Below are 20,448 nucleotides of genomic sequence, written 5' to 3'. Positions count from 1 at the left end.
GATTGACAGGAGGTTCCAGGGAGTAGCTGCCTGCAGGATGATTGACAGGAGGTTCCAGGGAGTAGCTGCCTGCAGGATGCTTGCTCTTTTCCCTGTCATATTAATGAAATCTCTTGCCCCCCCCCCCACTCTTTGGGAGTGAAGTGTGTAAGTGTGTGGAAAAAAAGGGCAGATCAAGCATTTAGGATTCCCGACATTCTCCTGGATTGCTTTTCTATCTCTCTCTATTCTAGCTGACATTTCTAATCCACACACCCCTGCCCTGGAAGGTAGGAACCCAACATGACTGGACCACGACAGATGTCACCCCAACATGTGGCTTATGACAGGCCAGTTTAAGCTTGGGCAACTTAGTGAGACCCTGTCTTAAGATAAAGACAAGTAAATTAAAAAAAAATTACAAAATCTGGAGATGTAATTTAGTGGTAGAGCACCTGCCTAGTCAAATGCCCATTATGGCATTGAGAGTTTCCAATTAAAACAATTTTGTGTTGGTTTCTTGCTTTTTAAAAACGTGTGTGTGTGTGTGTGTGTGTGTGTGTGTGTGTGTGAGTGTTTTGGCTACATGCTTACCTGTACACCACATGCATGTACCCACAGAGTCCAGAAGGGTGAGTTGGGTTCTCTGGAACTGGAGTTACAGGTGGTTGTGAGCTACCATGTGGGTGCTGGGAACTGAATATGGGTCTTCTGGTAGAGCGTACAGTGCTCTTAACCTCTGAAAGAAATACCTGGTTTCTTGTTTTGATATTTTGTTTTGGAGACAGGATCTTGCTAGGTAGCCCAGGTTATTCTTGAACTCCAAAGACCCTGCCCCTGCCTTCCGAATGCTGTAGCCCCTATACTAGCTAGTGATGGTTATTATTATATCTGCAGAATCTTATCTCGGTGATCCAAAGTCAACTATTCGTAGTTATATAATTTATTGCAGGTGCACAGACAGCTTTGGGCTTGCATTATTGAAGGTTGGAGGCATATTAATCAGGAAAAACAGAATTACTCTAATCACACATACGCCTCCACCAACTACATTTCAATTATGATTCTTTGGACTTAAAATGCTTAAAAATTTCAAAGCTGCACAAACTTGACATTTTAGGTACCATTTTACGTACACCCATGTAGTTGGTAGTATTTGAAAGTCTGTGCAAGACCCCGAGGGAGCCTGATTTCTAGTGCTTGTGTGTGTTTGCACACGTGGGTGATACATGTGCTTGTGTTTTTCTTGGTCACCATCCATTTTTTTTTTTTTTGAGGCAGAGTCTCCTGCGTATCCCGGAGTTTCCTAATTTGTCTAGACTTTCAAACCCACGAGCTCAGGCATCCTCCTGATTCCTGAACCCAGCCCTGGTAATAATGACATATAGTCCTTACACCAAGGTTTCACATGGCTGCCAGGGCTAGAAGCCAGGTCTTCATGTCTGCACTGCAAATCCTTTACTGGTTGAAACATCTCAACCCTCCAGCAGGTATTTCTTTCAGATTCTAAACATCCTAGGTCATCCCAGGAAGTGATCTAGTTACCTTGGTCTACTTCTGTCGAAGCCAAATGAGCCCCAACGCCTAACTCTGACATCTCAAGTAGGCTCACTCCATCCTTCCTTCTCAGCTAGCCTGCTCTCTGTGGCACCCCCATTGGCTCCCTCAGGATTTGAGCAGACCCTGGGCCTGGTTCTAGTACCTCCATACCAGGAGGAGTGTCCAGAGCTCAGTGGTCCATCAGTGCTGGATTAAAGATATGCCTAAGCTCTGACTGACATCAATCTAAACGGGACAATGGCCTCTGATACATTTGCAAACTCCAAGTCATGCATCTCCTGATTGATAGTTCTTCAGGGCAGAGTTATCCTCTCAGCGTTCTCGGGAAGCTGTTTCAATTGCTCTTATGCCCATGGTCCATTGTGGAACCTCCGACCCATTCCATCGAAGGTAGCACGAGGAAAACTCTGCCTTCCCTATACTGTTTGTGCACTGGAGGAGAAGGAGAACTTTTCTCCTGATGACCAGGTATATGCAGCTCTGAACAGTACTTGAACGCTGCTCTAGGCTCAGGAGTCTTTGGACACTGAGATATAATGACCACCTTAACATCCACAAAGTTCACACTTGAGAACAGTGCAATTAAATCACAAAAAGAGAGGAAGGAAGAAAGAAAAAGTAAGGAAAAGAAAAGCAGCAGAAATTGTTCATGTCTTAAATAAATTTACAATTTTTGTTGGACTGTACTCAAAGCTCTCCTTGACTCCGGCTAGCCATCAAGCCAAGAAATTGGACGGATGTTCTGTCTGTATATGCTAGAGTTGAGGGGGACCCTGAAGACAAAGCTGTGTTACCCAGGGCTAACTGCATAGAGCCTGATACAGACTGTGGAAGGCACCCATTATTAATTACACGGAAAGAAACGTCTGTATTTCATGAGGACACACGTGCATACATCTTAGAAGCAATGTGGGAAGCTCACAAGTGATGACCAGAGCTGGATACACTTGTATTCAATATTCAAGTGTCTAGGACAATGCTAAGTGCAAACATCTTTCTCTCTGTCTCTCTGATCCAGCCGCAAAACAAACTGTGTGTGGACTATCTGGGTCGTCATTAGAAAACTGGCAGAAGATGCTTAATTGTTACTGTTCAGATAACATCCGAATGCAAAGATAAGACATCAAGGCCTAAATGTGAACCATTATGACCAGAACACAAAATATAAAACAGCTTTATAGAAAACAGCTATGTATAAAACAGCTTTATATAAAAAAAAAACTTTGTTTTTCTTTTCCTGTGCCAAAGATCAAAGACGGCGCTGAGGCATGCGCACTCCTGTCTAGGGCCTGCCGCTTTCTCTGTGGGAGGAGCTTTGCTGTTAAACAGCCGTGACAACTGACCTGTTGGTATGCATGACTTTTCTTTCTTCCTCCTCCCTTCCTCCATCCTTATCTTCCTTCGCTTATTTTCTTTCTTTTTAAGAATCGTATGTAAATGAGTGTTTTAATGCACGTATTTGTGCATCGTGAGGATCCTGGTGCCCACGGAGGCCAGAAGAGAACACCGGATGTCTTGCAACTGGTTTCAGATGGTTGGGAGCTACCTTGTGAGTACGGGGAATTGAACCTGGAACCTGCGCAGGAGCAACAAGTGCTCTTAATCACCAAACCATTTCTCAAGCCCTTGCTTTATTTAAGACAGGGTCTCAGTCTTTTGCTAAGTAGCTCTAGCTGGCCCAGAACTCCCTATGTAGACCAGGCTGGCCTCAGACTTGCAGCGATCCTCCTGTCTCTCAAGGGATTGCAGGTGTGAGCCATTACCTCTGTTTCTGTCTGTGTTTTAGATGGTTGCTTCCTCACTTCAAGGATATAGTTCAGTGGTTAGGACAGTATCATATGGTTTGAATTGTGCCCCCCTCATCTCAAATTTATATGTTCAAGTACTAGCCCCCTAATATTTCTAACTGTGACCTTTCGCAACAGGGTTGTGGACCGCTCATTCATTTAAGATGAGACCACACTCCCACTGTAGTATTGAGGCTTTGGAGTCACTGAGAATGACCTCCTTATCCAAGGGTGAATTTGGACCCCTTTCTGCAGCAGAGAGTGGATGTTGTGTGAAGATGAAGGTAGAGGTTGGGGCGATGCAGACTATGATTGAGGCGATGCGGCCTATGAAGGCCAGAGGTTGACAGGGTATTGCTGAGCAGAAGCCAGGAGAGAGACGTGGAAACGACTTGTGTTTTCAGCCTGCAACGCTGACATCCGACTCTGGCTGCGGAAAGGAGGGGCTGTGATTCTTGCTTCAGTCATTCTTCCCCAGCAAATAGGTGAGCCCCTTTCCAGTCCGCTGCGCCTGCGCTGTGTACCTCCCAACCTGCTGCGCTTGCGCTGTGTACCTCCCAACCTGCTGCGCCTGCGCTGTGCCCAACAAGCTGTTGACAAAAACTGGTGTGTCCCAGTGTAGGGCTCTGGCTTGTGGATTTGGTGGAATTAAAAGTAGGAATTAGAGGCCGAGGGTGGTCTCAGTGGCAGAGAGCTTGCCTCGCAAGTGTGAAGTCTTGATTTCAATGCTTAGTTTGAATGAACTTGCGCTTGTGTGTCAGTACACACATACACACACAAATTAGTCACAAGAAATGTGAGTTGGGACTCTAGATCTTTGCTAATGAGATCTCTTTGCTGCTTTCAGAGAAGAGCTGGTTGTGGTTCAGTTGGTAGAGTCTCACCTAGCATTCCTGGAGCTCTGGGGTCCATCCCCAGCAAAACATGAACAGGATATGGCGGCACCGCCTGAAATCCCAGCACTTGGGAGATAGAAGCAATGGGATCAAGTTAGTCTTGTCTGTGTAGTGAGTTCTAGACCAGCCTGGGTACATGTAGTCTTACTTCCAAAAGAAAAAAAAAAGGGGAGGTGGAAGAGAAGTAAGGAAGATTCTGGAGGGAGGGAGGGAAGGAGGGAGGAAGGGAGGGTGGGAGGGAGGGAGGGAAGAAATGATGCTTGCTTCTTTTGCTGGCAGATGTATTTTAAAATACGCCCACAGAGTTGACATCTGTGCACTCTCTGAGTTTCTGTGTAAAAGGACTCCAGAGAACAGTGTGCAAATGGACTGAAAACTTAGCAATTAATTTAGTCTGAAGCTGTGAAATTGCAAGGTTAATCATGTCATTTCGCCAAATTTAGTTTTCAAATTGGCACAATATCCAACTTTGCTGTTTGCTAGGGCTCAGTTCTGGCCTGGGAGAAAACACTCCAGTAGTCAGAAGCCCCTTAACAGCCAGATTTCTTAAGAAGAACTTCAGTGACTTATTCTTGGAGCATCCTGGTCCTGTCTCCCCTGAGATATGTGTGAAGTTAGAGATGCAGGCCTGACTGCCTGGGAACGGTCAAGTCAAGCAGGAGGCTGCTTGCTTCGGCTCCTTCTGTTTAGGAAGTAGATGGGGACATTGTACCCCACTCAGAAACATCTCAATCCTTTATTTTGTAATTAATGATGGAGGGGAAGTTCACTTTTGTTCTAAGGGGAAAATCCTCCGTGCTTGAGAATTGAAAGTATTTCATGCAATTCAAGATCATCTACTCTCTTCCCTCCAAAGCACTGCTCACTTTTAAATGCTTTCTTTTATAAATTAAAAAAATATCCTTTGAGAAATTCATGCATGTATACAATGTATTATGATAAAATCTATCCCCATGACCCACCTCTAATGTCCCCAAAGGGGAGTTTAAATATTTTTTGATTGATGACAAACATGATGGAAGAGGTTAGGTAAATGGAAAGATCCCTATGAAGTTTTCTCAACCTCAAGAAAGAGCCCTGGGGCATTTAGGGACAAGGTGAGCTCAAAATATTTGTTCTTCAGTGTGGGGTCTCAGGCTCCAGTGTCAGCACGACTGCATGTCTGGCAGGCATGAAGGATATGGAGGAGAGGGGATTTGCAAGCGTGAGGACCAAGGTTTGATCCCCAGAACCACCTGATAAGTAATCCCAGTGCTGGGAGGCAGAGATGGGTAAATGGGACCAAACCAAGGTGGGTGACAGCTGAGGAACCACACCTGAGGTTATTTCTTCTGATCTTCATGTGCACACATGCACACATGCAAATACACACACACACACACATGGGTGGGGGGGGAGATATGGGAGCAGGAAGGGGGAAGAGAGGAGGGAGATCTCCAATTGTCCTCCTCATCTAGTAGGCAAGGTAACACTCTTCAGGAGACTAAGCACTGTTGGGAATATTGTTTTAAGGTGTGTTACTTTTGTTTATGTTGCATTTGTTTAACTCTGTGAAGCTATGATACTTTGCCTGTCTCGAACACCTGATGGTCTAATAAAGATCTGAACGGCCAATAGCGAGGCAGGAGAAAGGATAAGCAGGGCTGGCAGGCAGAGAGAATAAATAGAAGGAGAAAACTGGAAGAAAGGTTCTGGAGCAGTAGCCCAAGAAGGAGGAGGACATTAAGGGGCAGTTGTCCAGCTACACAGCAATCCACAGAGTAAGAGTAAGATGGGAAAAACTTACTTAAAGAAGTAAGATGATGGGAAAAACACAGAGGCCAGGGGGTTGATAATTTCAATTAAGAAAAGTGGACAAGAAACAAGCCAAACTAAGGCCTGACATTCATAACTAAGAATAAACCTCCATGTGTGATTTATTTGGGAGCTGAGTGGCAGGCCTCCCAGAAGAGTCCAAAGAGCATGGCATCATAGTATTACTACAGAGCACTGGCCTCCATTTGGATGCTGTCCCGTAGTTGGCATGTGGACCAGAGGGACAAATGGCACCGCTCCGTGTTAGCTCTCCATCTTCCTATTGCAGGCTTTGTCGGCTCTTCCTCCTCTCTGTGCTCTTTCTCTTATTCTCAAGACCCTTGCTGGAGACTAGAACCCTTGCTAGGTGCAAACCCTTTTCTGAGTGTGTTGCAAAAACACTTTTCTGAGTGTGTTGTTTAATTTCTGAAAAGGTTTCCAAGATAGCAACACTGACCTCCCACCTTGGAGTCATGAGGAAACTGAGGCACACCAGAGTAACTCGCCCCAAGCCAGCCTGTACACAGTCAGGTCTGGCTCTAGAATATCCCAGACTTCTCCACTTCTTGCCCATCATTCTGGTGCAGATTAGGCAAATTCATGTTAAAGAATATGCTGGAGTCAGAGGCCCACGGAGCCACTGTCTTTGTGCTGTACCGATTCATCAGGTTGAATCCCAGTGTTCACTGGTGACAGAGGCAGAGCCTGGGCTGGAACCGGGGAGCCAGCCACTCACTGCTCCAAGGGAATGTGAACTCGTACGCATGCCCATTCGGCTCCTGTTTTCACACTGGCCCTGCAAAATGCTGAGCCCCAAATACCTCGATCTGTCTGGGAACATTTGGACACCCTGAGGGCACTGCATGGGACGTTGCTCAGCTCATTTCATGGGATGCTTGCGTGGGCCCAGTTCCCACCGTATCTCACTCTTCCAGGGCTAAAGGGATCGGAGAGTGGAGGCAGGGGCTATGGTTTGATCGCCTTTCTCCACCCAAGTCATTGCCACCCTCAGTAAAATAATTCCATCCTCTATGTCCTAAATGAGGAATGTGAGCTCACACATGTATAGGTGGGCACCTGCACGCGCGCGCACGCGCACACACACACACACACACACACACACACACACACACACACACACACACACACACACCACATCTGTCAATGAAGTGAATGGCAAACACGAACCGACAGATAAGGGTGTTTTTTGTGTGTGTATTTGGGAGAGAATTAATGAAAATGCACCGTTCCCTTCATGACCTTGAGGGGAGCTTCTGGTCAACTGTTCATGACCTTAAGGAGAGATTCTGGCCATAAGGGGAGGTAGAAGGAGCATTGCTTGAAGCAGTAAAGATTTGCTTTTCAGTCCTCTGAAGAGGATGAGCTTCCTGCTTGTAACCTGAGACCTACTGTCCTTCACTCTACCCTGGATGTGCAGAGTACCTAGATGCTGAACCTAACAGCAGCTCTGTTGTTTCTTGGCCAAGAGCTCTTCAGAGTTATTCTAATCTGACAGAAGCCTGGGGCTCAGGGTTAAGCCTAGGGACCAGCGAGACTCAAGTGAGTAAGTACTCGTGCACTGCTTCGGTCCTGCACCTTAGGGTATGCTGGCCGTGTCCCTTAGCTGAGCTGGCGTGCCGAGACCTGGGGGTCTCTTTGAAGACAAACTTAGAATTGGTGACTTTTTCCTTTTGTGTGTGTACTTGAGTGTGTAAGTGTGTGTACTTGAGTGTGTAAGTGTGTGTCTGTGTGTGCTTGTGCATGCATGTGATGCATGTGTATGAAGGTACATGAATGTGTACATGCATGTGCACATGTGCAAATGTGTGTGTGTGTGTGTGTGTATAGACTAGAGACAACATTGGGTGTTGTTCCTCAGAATCCCTTGATGTATGTTTTTGAGTCAGGGTCTCTCATTGATCTGGAACTTACCAAGTAGGATAGGGTAGCTGGAGTGTGATTCCTGTCTGGTCTCCTCCCCAACACCAGGATGTGCTGCCACAACCATCTTTTAAAAGATAATTTGTGTGTGCATGTGTGCGTGCATGTCCATGTGCGCTACGACATGTGTGTGCATGTCCATGTACGTTACATGTGTGACGACATGTGTGTGCATGTCCATGTGTACTACGACATGTGTGTGGATGCCAGAAGACCACCTGGGTCAGTTTTCACTTCTCTCCCATCATGAAGGCTCTTGGCATTGAACTTAAGCCTGGGTAAACACTGTTACTGGTTGCATCTCTCCTTGGCCCCATGGGCAGGATATTTTTTCATGAATTCTGAGTATCAGGCCCTCAAGCTTACAAAGAAAGCACTTGCCCCACAGGATCTGCTCCTAGCTCCACTCTTCCCTCTGTAATGCATGACCTTGAAGTGCTCCCTGTCAAGACTCCTTGAGGACCAGGGCCTCCTAGTCGCACACTGGCTGCTTCTCCTCGCCCAGTCCCTATTGTGTAAGGCTGACATCATCACATCTCAGAGCCTGGAGTCTCTCCTACTTAAGTGTTCCACCTTGGAAAAGCTGGGTAGGAGTGCCCAGTGTTCTCTTTTCAGTCTGCACGGGCCAGCTTTGTCAACAGGCACAGTTCCAAGCATCTCGGAGGAACTGTTTGGAAGTTACGTGTTACACACAACACATCCTCTTAAGAGTTAAGATGATAATATTGATCGGGTTGAAAACTACAGTTAGTGGAATGTACCCTTACCTCGGAAGGGAGTTTCCCAGCATCAGGAACTCCAGATCTTTCTCTGGAAGTTAAACAAAAGAGGGATCTAACTTCTTTAACGATGGTGTCTTAGCCACTGTTCAATCACCATGAGAGACACCATGGCCGAGGCATCTTAGAGAAGAAAGTATTTAGTTGGGGCCTGACTTATAGCTTCAGTTAGTACATAACCATCATGGTGGGGAGCACGGCAGCAGGCATGGTGCTGGACCGGTAGCTGAGAGCTCACACCTGATCCACAAACTGGAGGCAGAGAGAGACTGAGATTGGGCTCGGTGTAGGCTTCTGATGTTTCAAAACCTCAAAACCACAGTAATACACTTCCCCCAAGGCCACACCTCTTAATCCTTGCTAACAAGCTCACCAACTGGGGACCAAATATTCAAATACATGCTGAGCCTATGGGGGCCATTCTCATTCAGACTACCACAGATGTCAGACCTATGTAGCACCTTTTATGGGCAAGAAGCCTTCAGAGGAAATGGAGGTGATGGAGATGCCAAGTGCTTATTTAGGGTTCCCCACAGAAAGGCAAGGTTTGAATCCAGCCTGTGTGGTTCCACAGTTCAGACCCTTTGACCCCTCTTGGCCTGCTGCTAGTAAAACTTCCGCAGTGCTTACAACTGGCCAGGCCCCACTGGAAGCAGATTCACTGCTCATGCTTCTTCTTGTCAGTAGACAGTCAGAGGCAGAGCAGCATGAGATGTCACAGAACTTTAATTCTGACCACGACCAACCCTTCGGGTCAGGATCCTGCTGCCAGACAAATGAAAGAAACTGATGCACCACTCGGCAGGCAGGTTGTGCCAGTGCAAGGATTTTTGCGAAGGAATTCGCTTCTTACTTGCTGGCAAACATCAGTTATGGACTAACTCGGGAGGAAAATGCTGGAGATTTCAAAAGCGCACACTGTACAGTATTGGTGGGTGTTTTCCACTGGCCATCTGTCATGGACCAGGCTTAGGGGTTGGATCCGACATCATGATTTTAATTCATAGTTAAAACAAGTCCCTGATCAATTTATTTGTTTACTTATTTATTGTGTGCACCTGTGCAGGCATGTGTGGGAAAGAGACGACAGGTGTCTTTTTTTTTAAAATTGATTTCTTAGTTTTTTCATTTTGTTTTGTTTTTGTTTTGCGAGACAGGGTTTCTCTGTAGCCCTGGATCTCCTGGAGGCACCGTAGACCAGGCTGGCCTTGGATTTATTGAGGTTCGTCCACCTCTGCCTCCAGAGTGTTGGGATAAAAGGTGTGCGCCACCACTGCCTGGCTCCATCTCATCTTTTGGATAAGGGTGGGTTTCTCTTTGATAAGATGGGTTTCTCTTTTTGATAAGATGGGTGTGATAACGGTTCTTGCTGAAGCTGGAATTTATCAGCTCGGTTAGATGACAGGGACATCCCTTTCTCTGGCTCCCCAGCACTGGGTGTATAGATGCACCCCGTCTGGCTTTTTAAAAATGTGGGTGCTGTAGATGCAAGCTCAGGTCCTTGTGCTTGCCCGGCTGAGCCATCGCCCCGCCTCATGATGCCTATAGTATTTTTAATAGTTTATTTCACATGCCGTGAGCTAATAACTCTACGGCTTATATATTCATAAGAAAGCAAAGAAATTTTTTTTTTTTTAACTGAACTAAGATATCTCACTAGTTGTAAGATTTAGTGTTCGGCTCTCAGAGACAGCAAAATGTGAAAGAATGCATTTTAACGGATGTAGGCTGGTTTAACCGTGACAGTGCAGATGAGGAGGTTTCACGAAGTAGGTCATTAGAGACCCCTTGGTTATCTAGATTCATATGAAGGTCACATGGACTGAGTGTCAACTGAAGGCCTGTGTTCACCATGTGACATAGCGTGTTTCAGTGTGTGTTTATATTGCATGACATGGAACTAAATGCTCCTTCTTGAGGCTGAGAACTCAAGTCCCCAGGATCCTCCCCCAGATCTCGTCATCCTGTGAGATGGTTTATACTTGGGCTCCACTTTTGGCTGTGGGCAGCTTCCCCACTGTGCCTTCCGTGTCTGTTCCTCTCTTTGTCATGGAGTTAGTTCTTATTTTAGCTTCTAATGAAAAGGGACATTTTCCCCCCCTCACATAAAATAAGACCTTTGTTTCCAAGCAAGTGCTTGGCTGGCTGTTTCATTTGCAAACAACAGACAGTTTCTTCTCGTTTGAATAGCTCAAGATGTTGCAAAGCTCCAGCCTAAGTTAAGATTTGAGAGTGAGCACACCCGATCCCACAAAGCTCCTGGCAGCACAGAATGATTTCATGAAAATATTTCTAGCAATTAAGAGCCGCAAATTCAGAGAACCATAAGGTGTCTACATACTTGAGTTCCAGGGCTTCTTCCTTTGCACAGGAGACAGCAGCACCTGTAAGCATGGAACTCCTCTTGCACACAGCGACCCTCAGAACTCACCTCCTTCCTGTTCGAGGCTGCACGCGCCATTGTTTGTGAGACTCTCTGGAGACTCAGCACAAATGTTATTGGCAGGCTTGAAGAATGGGCCCAATATAGGCAGCTAATTTTCTTCCCATACACACCCTTATTAAAACAGGGTTTGGCCTATTTTCTATTTTTCCTTTTTGCGTGTGCAGTATGTGCAAATGTGTGCGTGCGCACACGTGTGCATGGTGTTGTCCACTTTATTTATTGTGACTCCTTAGTAGGGTCTCTTTCTGGCCTGGAACTCAAGTATGGGATTGGCTCTAGGAATCTACCTGCCTCCACTTGCCCAGTGCAGAGTTTCAAATGACCACCACCACACCCAGCTGCTTCGCATAGATACTGGGGACCGACCTGAGAGCTTCTTGCTTGCAAGGCAATCAAACCATCAGCAATAGCAAGCCCCAGGCCAGTGAGAGAGTGTTTCAACAACCAAGGCAGGCCGTGCCTGAGGAATGGCACCCAAGGCTTCCCTCTGGCTCCCCTCTTCATCTGTCTACATATGCACACACACATGAACACACATGTATACATTCACAACAAGCATACATACTTACAATTTTTTTAAAAAAGGATTTCTTCCAAGCAGTTAAAATAAAAACATTCCATTCATTAAATTTTTATATATAAATTAAGTAATCAATAGACACTGAGTACATGTTTAAATTAAATGTAAGTATAAGACATTTAGTTATGTATTAAAATACATATGTTTGATCTATAAGGAGGGCTATTTAGGACACTTAGAGTAATTATTGTTCCTGTGAAAATATTATAGGGTCTAGGGGCATGGGAACAATACACTATCATTTCTACAATGTTTTGTTTCATATTTTTCTCTAGTAAAAAAACGTTCAGATGAGTTCACTCCTGTAATCCCAGCACCCAAAGGCTAAGATAAGAGGATCACCACAAGCTGTTGGTTAGCCTGGACCAGCCTAGGCTATAAACTGAAAATTTGCCTCAAATCCCCCTTCCCAAATCCAAAGAAGTAAAAACAAACAAACAAAAAAATAAAACGACCCACTTGAACATAAGTCCTGAGGTTATCACAGTAAAGAGGGAAGAAGTCCCTAAAAAGAGATGAATAGAACCATATGCCAGCTCACTTACAAACCAATGTTCTAAAAAATATTATATTCGCTGAGTATGGGGGCACACACCTCTAATCCCAGCGCTCAGGAGGCAGAGTAGGTGGATCTCTGTGAATTCCAGGCCAGTCTGGTCTACTGAGTGTTACAGGGCAGCAGGGGCTAAACAGAGAGACCCTGTCTCAAAAAACTTAAACTCACAAACCAACTGGAACCCCCCTCCCAATTTTTCTTTAAATTTTGTTTGTAGAGTGTTGTGCCTGCATGTATGTATGTGTGCCATGTGTGTGTCTAGTACCCACAAAGGCCAGAAGAGGGCGTCAGATTCCCTGAAACTAGAGCCACAGATGGCTGCGAGCTGCCCTGGAGGTACCTGGAACAGCAGGTACGCTTAACGGTGGACCTTCTCTCCAGCCCTGAAGCCAGGGCTTCTGTTTCTTTTTACTATAGTATTGTCACTGTGTATTGATTTCATCTAGGGGAACAAATGGGTGAGCTAGGAATACTGCACCGAGGCTCAGCAGTGACAGCTACAGAGCCAGGGGAATGAGTGTGCAGGCGCAGACTGCGGGGCTGGGCTTCAGGCCAGCTGTGCACACAGCCAGAATGAATGAGTTGTGCTGGGAGCAAACAGCCATTTCAGATCCACTTGGTTCTGCTGGTATGAGCCGTTCCTCCATGTTGGGCACTTTTTTTTTTTTTTTTTGGTTTTTTGAGATAGGGTTTCTTTGTGGCTTTGGAGCCTGTCCTGGAACTAGCTCTGTAGACCAGGCTGGTCTCGAACTCACAGAGATCCGCCTGCCTCTGCCTCCCGAGTGCTGGGATTAAAGGCATGTGCCACCATTGCCCGGCTAAGATTTTATTCTTTTAAATACGCGACACTCTCCTAGTAACTGTGTGTATTACAGGTTCTTGCTTTGAAGATGGGGAACCTCAGGTGGGTTACTTAGAACCACACAGACCAGCAATAGAGCTGAAGGAGTCCCTCAGTCTTAGGGGTGTCTTGGGGTTCCTGTCCATTGCTACCCGAATGCTACCTGGACACCATCTGCACAGAAGGGAATTGAGGCATGTACGTGATCTCAGTTATAATAAAAAGAAGCCATGGGGCTTCTACCCAGACACTTGTGAGTTTTCTGAAGGGAGAGGACATAGAGAACAGAAAACATGCGGCAGAGAGGTAACATTTCTGTGGGTGTGGCAGGTTGAGGAGACAATGGGGATTAAAGGAGAAGCAGGAAGCCTAGACCAGGCATGAAGCAGGGATAGGAAGGTACAGAAGGGATGGTGGGTGGTGGCTGTCACATTGAAGGTTTCAGGACAAAGGTAGAGCCTGTGTGTGACTCTCCATGATGTGGCTCACGGATTACAGGGTGAGAGGCTTGGGAAGACTCATGAGGTCAGGGCATGGAGTGGACTCATTACCAGTCCATTTGCCAAAGGCCAGCTGGCTTCCACTGAGATTCCACAGAGGAGTCACCATGCTCAGTTAAGACTCAGAGTGCTAAGGACTTGCCCAAGGTCTTGGGAACAAACTCAAAGGCAAGTGCTTTGACTTCAGCTCTGTGTAATAGACTTACAATAGATAGGCAAGACCTGCTTGGCAGCCCTGAGCCCGGGCCACCTGCATCTCTCCTCACCAGGGTGAGGGGACCCTGCATGTGCAGTGAAGTCTGAAAAGCAACACGTTACACAAGGTCACACCTTCTTCTTTTTAATAACCTATACAGAACACACCCGAGAAGCCATTGGGATATTAGGCCATTTTCTCTCATCAAGGGAGAACTTCATTCTGAAAAGGAAACCAATGACCTCTTAGTCTCACAGAGAGGCAAGGACTGTGTGGTCCTGGGTATATCCATTTAATTGGGAATTTTAGCTTCTTTATCTGTATAACACTTGGTCTGTAAGAACCAAACAGGATAATATGTGTGGAAAGATCTTATATCTGAAAGCACCTATTTCATGAGTGAGGAGAGGAAGAAAAGGAGGAGGAGGAAGAGGAGGAGGAAGGGGGAAGAAGGAAGGAAGGAGGTAGATAAAGAAAGTCTCAACGATATTCACAAATTAGCGAGACTTGGCTTGTTGGAAGCTTGGAGGAAGAACTGAAGAGTAAAAGCCCCTCACCCTGCATGCTGTAGTCAGGAAGCTTATTTCTTGTTTACAAGGCGCTTCTGAAAACACAGCCTGCATTAGACAAGGAAGCAGGCAGAGTAGTCAGGACCTGTGTGGTCCTGGTCCAAAGCAACACATGAGACTGGTAAAGACACACAGACAGAGACACACATACACACACACACAGACACACAGACAGAGACACACATACACACACACACAGACACACAGACACACACAGGCACAAACACACAGGCACACACAGACACACACAGACACAGACACACACACATACACAGACACACAGACACACAGACACACACAGACAGACACACACAGGCACAAACACACAGACACACACACAGAGACACCCAGAGACACACAGACACACAGACAGAGACACACACAGACACACAGACACACACACACAGACACACAGACACACACAGGCACAAACACACAGACACACACACAGAGATACCCAGAGACACACAGACACACAGACAGAGAGACACACACACACACACACACACAGACAAACACAGACACACACAGACAGACACACACAGGCACAAACACACATACACACACAGAGATACCCAGAGACACACAGACACACACACAGAGACACCCAGAGACACACACACACACACAGACACACATACACACACACACAGACAAACACAGACACACAGACACACACAGGCACAAACACACAGACACACACACAGAGACACCCAGAGACACATAGACACACAGACACACACACACTCTAAAACTCATATAGTAAATTTTAAAAATAAAAAACAGTTGATTTGTTGAAAAATTAGTATAGATTTTTTTTATTTTGGAGGAGGGACGGCTCCATAATGAACAAATAATGGAACATTTGTTGCCAATTTAGGGCACTTACTGAAGAAAATTAAGATACATTGATGATTTTTTTTTAAAGCAAGAGATTCTTTAATCAACCAGGGTCTGAGGTATAGGGGGTTAAGGGGAGGAAGTCAGAGGATGGAACATTAGATGCTGAGGGAATTAAGGGTGGGCGACTTGGGCTCCTTGTCTGTTGACATATGTTTACTGGGAATCTGTTTGCCAGGCATTGTGCTGAAGTTCTGGGGCTACAAAGTACATAAAACAGCTACTGTTGTACATTAGCCACTCACTCAGCGGAGAAAAAGTCACAAAGTATTTGAGTTCTGGGAAGAAATTGAAAAGCTAGCCATCATCAGAGAGGGCAGAACATGGCCGGTGTTTGCTGTGCACACATAAGTATGCAGAAAAGCTTCCGGGTCAAGTAGCCCATAGACTGCTGAACTTGGTCTTTTCAAGAAGCAAGGGCCTGAGTTAAAGCATCTGCTGAGACTATTTTCTTCTTACACTTTGGCTGCAACCGTTACGATGCAAAAATAACTGATCACATTTAATATACTTACGACACATAAAAATCAAAACTTTAGGACCCATGAGGTTTCTTTCGGGGTCATTTAACCATGATAAGCTTTGTTTATGTAAAGTGAAGAAAAAGAAAAAAAATCCCCATGATGCCTGTGGATTTTCATTCCAATAACCAGAAAGTTTATTGAAACATTAGTGCCAACTGACTTTTCGTTGCTTTTTATTTTTGGCTTCATGCCGGCACAAAGGTGTGAGGAGAATATAGATGGGCAGGAAACTGGTTAACCCTTCTCTCCTCACCTCCTAACACGGGAGACATCAGTGAAGTGCCCGACAGGAGCGAGTAAGGACTGGAGATATTAGGGAAGTACCCAGGCATGGCAGAACAAGTATTGGGGACATTAGGGAAGTACCCAGCATGGCAGAACAAGTACTGGGGACATTAGGGAAGTACCCAGCATGGCAGAACAAGTACTGGGGACATTAGGGAAGTACCCAGCATGGCAGAACAAGTATTGGGGACATTAGGGAAGTATCCAGGCATGGCAGAACAAGTACTGGGGACATTAGGGAAGTACCCAGCATGGCAGAACAAGCACTAGCACCGTGTAAACTATGAGGTTACATTTCCCCCATGAATAACGAAATTTTCATTTTGTTGATCATTTAGAAAAAAATCCACATACAGCCTTTGCACATGACACAAAAATCCAGCAGAAGATGTTTAGAAGGCTCCATTGTATGAATCTGCTACTTAGTTATCCCAACTCAAGAATTAAAGTGTAATAGCAAATAAAATATAACATTTAAAAATATGTAAATAAAAGAACCCATCAAATTAATTTTATTTCTGCAGTTGCCTAAGGCTAAGCAAGACTCTTTGGGAAAATGTTAAGAGAAACCAGCAAGTATTAATCATATTAAAATGTATACATGGGGAGATCCTTCAACTATGTTAATAAAGAGAATTGGTGGAGAGCTGCCCCCGTCCCAGCACTATTTTAAGGGATGCCACATCGGATACATAGGGCGAGCTCTTGGAGAGGTATCACTGAGAGTGTAAGCGCGGAGGTGGCTGAACTTCTGAAGGACATGTGCCTGTAATTGGCCTTTCTCATTTCTGTCTTGTTAACAAGTATATAAATAAGAGAAGGCTTCAGTAATTGGCTCAGAGTTACTAATGAATTAATTAACTTCAGTCTATTTTACCTAACCTTTAATAATAAAAGTCCTTTTTCTCCCCTTTTTCCTTTCTTTCTTTCCTCCCCCCACCACCCCGTTTTGCAATAGGTCTGACAGACTGAAAAAACAGACATGCGGCCAAGCTCTTGAAAATTAATGAGAAGCGAGGAAAGAATCAATGTACATTCTGCTTGCGGGGAGCCGACACAAAAAAAGACACAATAAACCTGGAACAAACACAGTCAGTTTAAAAAATAGGTTAGAAAAAGTGGGCAAATTCAATTATAGAAGTAATTAGAAGATCCAGGGCAGGCTGCCTTTGGGACCGTGCCAGCAAACATGAATTAATAGCAGAGAATAGCGAGCGCATGTTGTAATTAAGAAGCAATCACCTATAGCAATGAGGACCTGAAAACAGCCCTAAAACCATTAATTCAGTGATCAAAAATATTTTTAGATGATTAATATGGCAAATTTATTTTAAAAGACTAATTTCTGGAAAGATATCAAGACAATGGTGTACCGTTTGTTCCTCTGGCATTTATATAGCTAATTAAATTTTATAATTTGCAACAACAGTCATTATTATCTGAAAACAGTAAAGGCAATATTTCAACCCCCCCCCCTTTTTAGCTGTAGCTCTAAAATCAATAAGTTAAACTCGGCTCCCACTGGCCTCCTGCAAGTGGCTAAGCCTTGATTATTACATTATTTCAATGCATATTTTTCTTATAGGGCTGCATTTCATAAGTGTTAAACATTTGAATGAACAGACATTTTCAAAAGGTTTTACATGTTCCTATGCCTGGGCAGGAATTCCACACACTGCTTAATTTCAACACTATCAAATAAAAGCATTTAATATACTATTTGTGCATCAAAGACTTCCTGGCTTGGCCAACACAGGTCTGTTACCCTGCGCACACTGGTCCTTCCCTAAGAACACAAAGGCACACAGGGGCTCTGCGGGGAATGCCTTAGAGCACATGGAGGCTAATGGCTTCTGAAATAGGTGATTAGCAGGGCCCCGGAGAGCAAGATGAGGGTCTGGCGGGTAGTAAATAACCTCGCGATATGAATTATTCTATTTCTGCCGCTTTAAGAAAACGCACATTTCCTTGTAGATCAGAAAGGTCTGGAAAATGCTGTTTTGGGGGAAATAATAGGGTCTACTAAGGCTGATCAGCCCAGCAGCAGGTGTTGCGGAGCACCTGGTAAGGGCTGGGTGCTAAGGGGAGCCCTGACCCTCCAGCCCCAGGGAGCCATTTCTGCCCCTGTGAGTGCCCTCTCTGTTCATCTGGCATGCTGTAGAGATGGTTTTCAATCGCTCAGATCTCAGAGATCACTTCCGGTTCTAAGGGAGAACGTCGTGACGACCGCACATAAGATCTGGCTGGGAGCCATCAGCATCACCATCGCAAAGTACAGAGGAAAGTGGGGCAAGAGTGTAGACCAGTGGTTCTTAACCTGTGGGTCGTGACCCCGGGGTCACCTGACCCTTCCACAGGGGTCATCCAGGACCATCGGAAAACAGATATTTACGTTAGGAATCAAAACACTGGCAACATTACCATTGTGAAGTAGCAATGAAAATAATTTTATGGGTGGGGTCACCACAACATGGGAAACTGTGTTAAAGCATTGCAGCATTCAATTGTACCACAAGGACATGTGCTCAATATGTTCACAGCAGCATTGTTTGTCATAGCCAGAACCTGGAAACAACCTAAATGCCCCCTTTCCGAAGAATGGATAAAGAAAATGTGGTGTATTTACACAATGGAGTACTACACAGCAGAAAAAAATAATGACAGCTTGAATTTTGCAGGCAAATGGATGGAGTTAGAAAACAATATATTGAGTGAGGTAACCCAGACTCAGAAAGACAAATATCATATGTACTCACTCCTAAGTGTTTTTTTTAAGATTTATTTATTATGCATACAGTGTACTGTCTGTCTGTATCCCTGCAGGCCAGAAGAGGGCACCAGATCTCATGATAGATGGTTGTGAGCCACCATGTGGTTGCTGGGAATTGAACTCAGGACCTCTGGGAGAGCAGCCAGAGCTCTTAACCTCTGAGCCATCTCTCTAGTCCCATAAGTGGTTTTTAAACATAAAGCAAAGAAAACCAGTCCACAAATCACAATCCCAGAAAACTTAGACAACAATGAGGACCCTAAGAGAGACATATATGGATCTAATCTACATGGGAAGTAGAAAAAGACAAGATCTCCTGAGTAAACGGGGAGCATGGGGACCATGGGAGAGGGTTGAAGGGGAAGGGAGAGGCAGGGATGGGCAGAGAAAAAGTTTAGCTCAATAAAAGAAAAAAGAGAAAAATAAAAAAGAGTTGTAGCATTAGGAAGGTTGAGAACCACTGGGACAGAAAAAAAACAGAAAATGAAGGGTGTGCAAGCTACTGACTGATGCTGATTTCGGCTCTCATTTCTAAAGATAAACTGGATGTTATTGGTGAGAAAGCAGGCAAGAAGTGGGTATGTGCCAGGTCTCATATTCCTGGAGGCGAACCAGCCAGACCCAAGTAGACCTGGGGCTCCCCGAGGCAGGTGACTGGGAGCTAGAGAAGTGAGCAGAGCTTCGCTGAGAGGTCTGAACAGGACCCACTTACAGGAAATGCCAACCTTGGTGAGGACAGAATGAGCACAGGGCTGCCAAAAGCGACTCCACTGGCTGGAAAGAGCACCCAGGCTCTCCGTGAAGGTGCAGAGAAGGCATGCACCCTAATCCAGAAGAGAGGAAGAGGAGGAGATGTGCAGAATGAAGCAGACAGAAATTAGAAAGCACAGTGCACACCTGTGATCCCGGCCTGCTGGAGTTCAAGGCCAGCCATGGCTACACAGGGAATCTGAAGAAAGCCCAGGAGACCCTGTCATAAAACAAAATGTAGCATCATAACCAGAGTCAAAAGGAAAGAAAAGCAAAGAAGAAAAGACAGTAGCCATTTGTTATTCAATTTCTTCTCCTTCCATTCACAAAACATTTTCTGAATTCCTTTTACCAAGTACTGGAAGCTAAGGAGAGAGGCCAAAAAAATTGACCAGGTATGTCCACAGCACCCTTTCTCTCTCTCTTAACAACAATGAAGTCTCTTTTAGCCTAGGCTGGCCTTGAATTCACTTTGTGATGAGGATGAGCGTGAACTTCTGATCCTCCTGCCTCAGCCTCTGGAGTGCTGAGATTATTGATATATACCCCTGTGCCCCCAACTGTTGGTTTTTCCTGTCTTCCTTTGGTGTCAGGATCGAATTGTATAGTCTAGACTGGCCTCCAAAGCACCATCCTCCTGCCCCAGTTCCCTGAACATCAAGTTTATGACTACACCCTACTTTGGGATGGCCCATTTCAAACTTCTCACTCCAGAAGCAGGGGAGGGCTTAGTGAGTGATAAAAGGTGTTCAAAGTTGCTAGGCAGTGGTGGTACACACCTTTAATCCTAGCACC

This window comes from Microtus ochrogaster, chromosome 1 (assembly GCF_000317375.1).
Source record: "Microtus ochrogaster isolate Prairie Vole_2 chromosome 1, MicOch1.0, whole genome shotgun sequence".
Classification (NCBI taxonomy): Eukaryota; Metazoa; Chordata; class Mammalia; order Rodentia; family Cricetidae; genus Microtus; species Microtus ochrogaster.
This window is presented reverse-complemented; position numbering follows the sequence as displayed.